Here is a 7072-nt window from a genome sequence, read left to right as displayed (position 1 = left end):
GGTGCCAATACCAACTATCCCTGTTTGTATCGCACGACAAGCATTGGAACAAAAGGATGGTTTGCAGAACATGAGGTTGGAAAACCACCATCAAGAAATAGTGTGAACATCATCAACTACCCATCATCTTTTATGATTTGGGATCCAATTCTAACAATAGCTTTAAAAAATGTACATATATGTACAATGCATGCAGATATTAGAATCTTGGACAAATTGCTTCGACTCCATCTTGATTATGAATATTCTATTAAGCCAAGTAAACTTGCAAATGAGTGCATAGAAAAATGCGAGGCTTTGTTCTCTTGAATGGGTTTTCATGGTGGTCAAGTGCATCTAAAAAAAGATCCTACTCTTTCAAAAGGAACGGGTGATGTTTTGCAAGATATTTCAATGGGTGGAGAAAAAGCCAGAAGAGTTTTGAGCAACCATGACAACAAACAAGTTGACGCTATGTGGAACTGCTGGAAGGATCTTTGTGTAATAACAACCAATGTCAAAAGTAGACCAGATGTAGCTAAGAAACGCATGGAAGTGTGGAAGAATCTTGACAATTTTTTGAAAGTTTTGAGAAAACAAGTTAGCTCTACTACTTATGCAGATGACTTTAAGAAGACAATAAAGCTTTTAATAGCTGCTATCACAGATGCTTGGGGAGAAAAAGACATCACATATTATTTGGTGAGTATTCAATTACTTTTAAAGTGTGGATAGTATTTTACATTGCATCCCATGAGTTCAACTAGCCTTTTTTTTTTAAAAAAATAGCATATTTTGTACCTACATGGACCATATTTTTCAAAACAAGGACCCCTTGCAACACGGAATACTCAGGGAATGGAAAAATCTAGGAATGTAGTGCATAAGAGAGGAGGCGTCCCTTCTTGAAATTACCTCTATTGCTTTCCCTCTCGAGCCTTTAGCTCTCCCAAGAAAATTGTTTTTGTCAAGGAGTTCGATCTGCAAAACAAGAAATAATGAGTAATTAAAAAAAACTTGAAACAAAAGGAAGATTTTAGGAAGGGAGAGTAAGGTGAAATTGAATCTACATTTTGAAACTCATCCTCGTAAATGTCTTTTTCTTGAAGGAGATTGCATGATCTAGTCATCTCTCTTATGTCAAAGTCGTTTTCGACTTCCTTTAGATTAAGGTCTCTCCCAAAATATTGGATGCCAAGCTCAACAAGTCTCTTCTCAAAATCCACATCTTTGATCAACAAGTGCCAAAAACTCCTCTTTTGACTCTTCTTTTGTGTCAATGAAATCTTTGGCCACCTCAGAAGCTTCAGAAATGGTTGCAATACAATACTCCTCCCTGATATTAAGCAGACATTGAATATGATGGAGATGGATATAATATTTTTCATTGATATAGAAGTAGGGAAGGTTTGGAACAGTAAGCGAGGCCTCAAACACCTCTACCTCCTCTATGGGCTCATCAATGACAATACTAGCTCTAAATTGAGCCACATCCAAATTTGAACTCTCTTGAGACTCTCCTTCTCCTCAGCTACAGCATCATTTTCCTCCTGCTCTAGAATTTCACTTTTCTCAAGCTGCAAGACTGTGGAAACATTTGTATTTGTTCCCTCTTTGTCTGTATCTTTCACTTCATCACCTTTGCCTTGCATATCAACTTTAAGGAACAAAAAGAAAAGAAAGGCAACTTCTTTTGGAACAAGGTTGCAAGGCTTTGAATATAAATGACAAGAAATGGTCGGTGGATAAATAAATGAAGTCTTCTTAGAAAATATTCCTAATGTCCTTGTTACTTTGCATTTCTCAATTGAGTTGGATGTAAATTCAGTTAGATGACAATAAGTCTTTCCATCCAACACCAAACACTTACCCTCAATTGCCTCTTCAAAGTCTTTGAATTCCTTGGACAAAAAGTCCTTCAAGTTAGCTAGCATAATTGCAAGATCAAACAAAGGATTGAATATTTCATATGCTTTGATGTATACTTCCATGTCACCACCATCCATGACAGCAACCAAGAGCTTCTCACTTGGGCTCTCCTTTAAAATCTCTTCACGACCTTCACTCATGATTTGGTTGCAAAAACGTTTAGGGCAAGGAAGCAAGACCAGAATGGAGCGATAGGGGCATAAGCAAGATCCTGCTAAACCCTCCTTTTGCGTCGTGTGCAAAGGGCTTACGGCGTGTCAATAAAACCCGAACACAACGATAGAGGCATGAGGGAGACTCTGTTAGCTACGGCTATCATGTCGTGCAGGTGGTTCAGGGCGTGGCAATAAAACCCAAACAGAGCAATAGTAGTATGATGCAGCCTTTGCAAGCACCCAGTATTGCGTCGTGCAGGACCAACGTGAATGGTCGATGGATAAGGAGCGAGGGCAGTGAAATGGAGTTGACGTGAGAGAGTTAGAGTGCTTTGAAAAGGTTAGAGGAAGGTGTATAAAGGTAACGTTAGTGCATGGATAAAGGAGAGTTCTTTGAAGAGGTTAAGCTTAATGTTTTCGCATCGTGTGGCCCAAACGAGTAATAAAGCAACAAAAAAGTCAGAGTCAAACTTATATAAGGGGTCCAAAAATGACCGTTATTGACACGTGTCACTCATGCACACATGCCATGTGGCATAAATCTAACTGATAATGTACCAATGGTCGGATGTATAAAAGGCCCACGTCACGTATTCATTTTTCACCTCTCCCAAACATTGAGTTTGCATTGTTTCGTCCCTCCATCATCCTCCGCCATCACTTCTTTCATCTTTCTCCTATTACATTTTTCTCATCTACCCGTACGATGCAATATTGAAGAGTTAAAAGCTTTGAGAACACCCCCTTTCACGTTCTTTGCGTTATCTCATCTTAGTTGCCCGTGCGACGTGATAGCGAGTAGTTTCAACCTTTGGAAATACCTACTATCGCATTCTGTGGGATTTTCTCTTGAATTGACTACTTTATTCTTAGCTACCCGCAAAATACAATAGAGAGTAGTTCTAGACTTTGGGAGCACCTCTTATCGTGTCCTGTGGTATTTTTTTCACCTTCCCGCATGGCACAATAGCGAGTTGTTCTAGACTTTGGTAATATCTCTTATCTCGTTGTTCGGGATAGTCTTGAAGCATGTGATCTTTTCATTACAAGGCGATAGCTTGTTTTTTGGAGAGTCTCTTGTGCCTCCTATAGCACTTTTTGACTATCAAAAGACAAGGACAAAGCAAACCGCAAGAAAAGTTTACCAAGCCCTGAAGGATTCAGAAAAAGATGATGATGACAACCAAGAAGAATTAGTCAATCCAGAGGTTGGAAAGAAAGAAGGGAAACCACCTACACAACCTCGCCAAAGACCTACTTCTAGGAAGAGAATGAATTATCAAGTCAAATCTCTAAGGGAGATAAGGAAAGCACATAAGTCTACTTGTCTTCTTATTCCAAGGCTACCCTTCATGAGAGTTGTCAAAGAGATATCAGATAGACTTGTGAGCATGAGGTGAGCATGCGAAAATCAAAACTTTTCTTTCAATAAGGTGGCAATCTCAAGCCTTGATGTGCCTTCAGGAGGCTGCTGAGGATTTCCTAATAGACTTTATGAATGATAGCTGCATTGCAGCTGCATTTTCTCACAAGGTCACACTGATGAGCAAAGATTATGTGCTTGTGTCAAGGTTGAAGTACAAGTTTGATAAGGCTATGGATCCTATTCCTAGTGAGGATCTTAGGGACTTTCAAATTTTAAATATCCCCCCTTCTAGGCAGTAGAAGAAGTCAACGGTTGTCATTCAAGATGTTACACAACAATATGAGACAAGAAAGGCCCTGGATATCAAAGCAGGAAAGGAGGTTGAGAGGGAGCAAGACATGATGTTCGAGGATGCTATCCTTACAGAGCAAGAAAAAAATTTAAGAGCATCCAACTCTCTCCTTTATGAAAAAGCTACAGGCCAAATGGTAGCGGACGTCTCCATGTGTGGGGATGATGAGGTGTACTGTGACATATTCCCTCAAGACACAAGTATTATTTTAACCCCAACTGTCTCACGTATGTGTTGCCCCTTTGCTAATTATTAGTGCATGTGCGCCTACAAGGGCCTCATTGGGGGATGTGTTTTCTTTGACTTCAGTTGTCTTATGAGGGATCTTCTAGAGGCTATAGTTCTGCAAATTTCCATACTTGATCCTCTAGTGACACAGTGCCTATTTAAAAAGCAAGGAAGTCTTTCAAGTTTTTTGAAGATTTTGACATGATGACCTGCCAATTACATAATATACCCCTATGTTGAAGGGTAAGTCTTAACTCCTAACAATTTATAACATTCTGTGGTATTCCTAGCTAATTGTTAATTTTCTGTAGAGGGCATTGGAGTCTTATTATCTTCAATATTTTGGAGAAAGATATTATATTTATGAATTCATTGTCAAGTATTCATGGGAGAAGTAAACTGTAATTATGAAGTATGATCTATGCTTGATGGCCCATTGTTTTCTACTAGTAGTGTTTTGATTGATGTCTTCTTGCAGTGCTACCAAACTTATCGTTGGTCACGTGAGTACCACGAATAAGTATTACAATATAGAAGGTTTTAAATTCTACAATCCAAAAGTGCCTTTACAAATAGACTCAATATCTTGTGGATGGAGAGTGCTTTTGCCAATGCATGGAGATATCTTGAGTGAAGGTGCAGGATGACTACACTCACTCTAAGTGTGCATCTCATGCTCCATTGATTTGTTTTGACTTCTTAATTTATATATGTACTCATGTTTTTTATTTCCTTTTCCTATTTTTTGCAGTTGCATGAATATCCAGAGTCTTGGGTCACGTGGGTGAGAGAGAAGGTTGTTTCATGGTTTTGGAAAGATCAATAAACCCAAAATATCGAGACTCACCTATGGCACCAACTATAGATGAAAGAGTCTCCTTTGCCACCAAAGAAATATAGAGCCACCAAGGTTTGGATGCAAATAAAAGGGGTCACAAGAAGAAGAGCCCTGCAAAGAAGATCCCTTCAAAGAAGCCTACAAAGAAGAAGAGCCCAACCAAAAGGAAGAGGCCCACCAAGAAGAAGAGCCCTGCCAAAAGAAAAGCAGATACAAAGGGCCATCCATTCCACTCACCATTGAAATTCAAGGTTCAAAAGCATCGTTCGGCTAAGAACAGTAAGGCACCTAGCTCACCTTTCAAACTACCATTTATGTGGACAAAGAAGGTTGCCAAGTCACCCAAGCCAACCACTGCTCAGAAGCCCAAAGCACCAACCCCTGCCAAGTCCCCCATGCCAAGCCCTGAGGAGCCCAAGTCACCACCATCCCCTCCTGAACTGACTTCACCCCCTCTTGAACACAAAAGAAAAAGGATCGTTGAGGATGTAGCATCCTCTCAAGAAAAAAGAAATGTGGAGTTTCATGATTGATTACTCCACAAAAGCTATTTACACTTTTGTTCATTTTGTCCATATGAACATATACCCTTTGGTGGTTCATAATTTTGTACTTCAAATACTTAATACCAACTATTTGATTCTTAAATGTGTATCATGGTGTCATGTTAGTTTAAAACAACATAAAGAATGATCACAACAAGGTAGAAAAGACAAATAAATTTGCAAAATGCAATGATTACAACATTGAGCTTGTTTTTTCAAGTCCTTGCAAGTGGCATGTCATGCAAGAGGTTTAATTGTCCATCCTTGTACTCGGGATATGTTTCATCAAAAAACTCAAGAGATTCTCTAACATCCTGTAGTCTCCAATTTGTTGTTACTATAAGGCTTCTATGCTCAGTGTGTGGATGGACTGTGACCTTTAATTCATACTCTGGACAATTTTCCTCAGAGTGGAGAGGAACCCAACTACCTAATTTGCTTCTCCATCTCCTATAGTCATAGCCTAGAACTAATGATTGACGACATAGTTGATATGAGATAGACATAGAATTTGGGCTTACTCTACAAGTTATATTATTGCCAATATGGAAAGTTTCTTTGGTATTCAATCCGTCTCGAATTACATTATCCAATTTAGTCATAGAAAGTCTTCTATTAAGCCACATCGTCTTTGTCCTCTGCAAGTCCATTGTTTTGAAACATTCCACAAAGACATGTATAGGCAAGAACCATTGAACTTTAATCCTTTTTTATATCCTGCCCGGAGACATAGCTTTAAGGATGTCTTCTCTGATCTTGGATTTGAAGATTGATATAATACATGCATCACGAGCTTCCCAATCAAGTGAACTTATGGTGGGAATGAGTAACTGATGTAGTTCTCCATATGCACCTTATCATGATGGAACCTTGTATTCTACAAAATAGACAAACAAATCCATTGTTTTGTGAAAACAAGGTGGCTTGTCAGCATACATAGCATCTACAATCCCTTTATGCATTGCTTTGAACGTCCCACCTAGACTCTCCACAGGCTACCATTCCACAACTGTTGTTGAAGGAAATATATCTGGAATGGAATCAAAAAATGAGAAAAAACCATGGGAGAATGAACAATTCATTGTATCAAATAGATAAGTTTTTTTTTTTAACTTACAGTAAGAATGAAATGTGGGATGTCCATCCAAGTCTAACACCATATCCTTAAGCATGTACGCATGATGAACCTTAGCTAGCCAGCCATTGTTAGTCACTTTGAAATCAAGAACACGACCTTTCCAATGGTTTTTTACTTGATTGCGTTTGGATCTCTTCTTTATGTGTACACCTTTGCGTGAAGGAAGCATTGTTACCTAGTCATTCACAAGAGAAGACATGGGTTTCCAAAGACCATCGATCCTCTCTAGCATTATGAAAGTCACAAGAAGTTATGTTATGTGAAGGGAGACGTGCAGAAGACGCCATGGAAACTCAGAGATTAGAGAAGAGGAAAGAAAATACAAAGACAAAAAGACCTAAACCTCTCACAAAAAAGATGGAAAGCAAAACAGGTATACGTTTGAAAAAAGTAGGTAGTTTGTCATTAATAGCCTTGTCACACATAGATTTCATATCTTTTGACAATAATGTTGTCGCCCGCAAATTTAATGAGCTTACTCGCTGAAAGCACCTTAATATAGCAATTTCATCCTTATGATCAAGATATTTAGCCACTCTCCG

General features: G+C 38.8%; 1 pseudogene; it reads left to right on the top strand.

Moving 5' to 3' along the window:
* The first annotated feature begins 1341 nt into the window (after window positions 1–1341).
* On the top strand, window positions 1342–4037 carry LOC147440502 (uncharacterized; annotated as a pseudogene).
* The last annotated feature ends 3035 nt before the right edge of the window (window positions 4038–7072 follow it).

Source organism: Adiantum capillus-veneris, chromosome 15 (assembly GCF_014529385.1).
Source record: "Adiantum capillus-veneris isolate H3 chromosome 15, ASM1452938v2, whole genome shotgun sequence".
Taxonomy (NCBI): Eukaryota; Viridiplantae; Streptophyta; class Polypodiopsida; order Polypodiales; family Pteridaceae; genus Adiantum; species Adiantum capillus-veneris.
The sequence above is the reverse complement of the archived record's forward strand: the minus strand, read 5'-3'. Positions and strand labels throughout refer to the sequence as shown.